Here is a 1,754-nt window from a genome sequence, read left to right on the forward strand (position 1 = left end):
TAAATCAATTAAGAGGTTACACTTGTATGATTACAGAGTAATACCAAGGTTTCTTAGCAATTACATGAGAAATGAGGGCGTCTCTCAAGCAGGAGTGTCCGAGTTAGAATAACATGTTTTCATGAGGCTTTCAAGTATAGTCATCTGGTTAATCTCAAACCAGGCCAGCCTTGATGTCTGGAAAACAGCTTTGCCAGGAGTCAGGTCTTGCTATTTCCTGGGGTAGGGGCCTACGGCTCCCGACAGACCAGGCTGACCTCAAAGCCACAAAAATCCTTGTACCTCTGCCTCCTGAGTGTTGGGATTAAAGGTGTGCACAACCACACCAGCAACAAAAAGCAATGTGAAATTTATTTGGGGGGTAACATAACTCTAAACAATCTAGATGTCATTCCAGGTTATTTCTTGACTAACCCCATGAGATGCGCAGTGTCTGAACAAAGACATCCTGACTCAGTGTTGTTCAGATCCAAGAATGAGCCTCATCTGCTCTCAGAACTTGGTTCTTCTGAGTTCTCTCAGAACTACTCTTCTGAGCACCTTTGTATACTGAACACTTTGTTCTGTATTTATTTAAACAATCCAACCAGTATGATATGGGAAAGGGAAAGATTAACTTTTTCTTATCAGGGAAAGATTTTTACTTTCTGATCCCTACTGATCCAGAGCAGCACACACAAACACAAACAGATGCTATCAATCTAATCCCATCAGTAGTTTGTAACATAAACTAGGATAATTCTTTGCTTCCAGAGTAATTCACTGCTTAAGCAGATAAATTTTCATAGGATATACACGCTAATACCTTATTGTGTCGGGGGAAGGAAGAGTCGTGAGGGATTAAATTTATATATTTTGCTTACAAGAGAAGAAGAATGCCTACTAAGATTGTTCACATTCTGAACAAGCTGAGATCGTATTTAATGATCTCAAAACAACATTAACTTTGGTTCCAAGGATAGGTAAGATTCTTTCTGGAACAGAAGGCATTCCAAGAAAAGTCATTCCCACAATAGAAAAAGGAGCTATTTTATTAAATGAATAATATCAAACTAATTTTATGTACCAACAATGTACTCAAGTCATGTGATCATAAAAAGAAATTCATTTCCTCTATATTCTGACATTTTCAAGTTATATTTAATTTCTATAAGTGATCATTAAACTAAGTTAGTTGCATAGAAATCTATTTAGGCATTCTTTAAATTTAATCAATAATTCTAACTGAAGATAAGATAATAGATTTTATTCATGATACAATAAATATGAACAAAACAATTCTTTTTTGGGAGAGGGCATCTTTTTGAGACAGGGAATTTCTGCAGCCCCGGTTGGCCTGGACTCACTCTTGTAAACTAGGTTGGCCTTGAGGTCACAGAGATCTGCCTCCCTCAGCCTCCTGATTCCTAAGATTAAAGTATTGCTCTACCATGCCCAGATGAATTTTAACATTTTCTAATATCCTCATATGGAGGACTAACCCCAATTTGGCTGTGGTCTGCATGTTAAGATGAAGAGACAGGCATCTTAAAGCCCTCTGGATGTCTTCAAATCCCAACTAAATGAAAAGCATATTCATTCTACTTCCAACTAGCTTTTTTTTTTTTCCTTTCAGCCTCATTCAGTTGTTCTCAAGGACCTTAAATCCCTTGGAACTGTGGCCATGTAAACATCGATGGATTTTGAAGAAAGGCATAATCAAAGGGTGGAAGAGAGAAGGCAGTAGACATGATGAGAAGGTAGAGTTCTCAAGA

General features: G+C 37.7%; 1 pseudogene; it reads left to right on the forward strand.

Annotated features, from left to right (window-relative positions):
* LOC103748823 overlaps positions 1 to 1,669 on the forward strand; it is a 14,479-nt pseudogene extending 12,810 nt beyond the window's left edge.
* The last annotated feature ends 85 nt before the right edge of the window (positions 1,670 to 1,754 follow it).

The sequence above is a fragment of the Nannospalax galili genome, unplaced genomic scaffold (assembly GCF_000622305.1).
Source record: "Nannospalax galili isolate Female #2095 unplaced genomic scaffold, S.galili_v1.0 scaffold3866, whole genome shotgun sequence".
Classification (NCBI taxonomy): Eukaryota; Metazoa; Chordata; class Mammalia; order Rodentia; family Spalacidae; genus Nannospalax; species Nannospalax galili.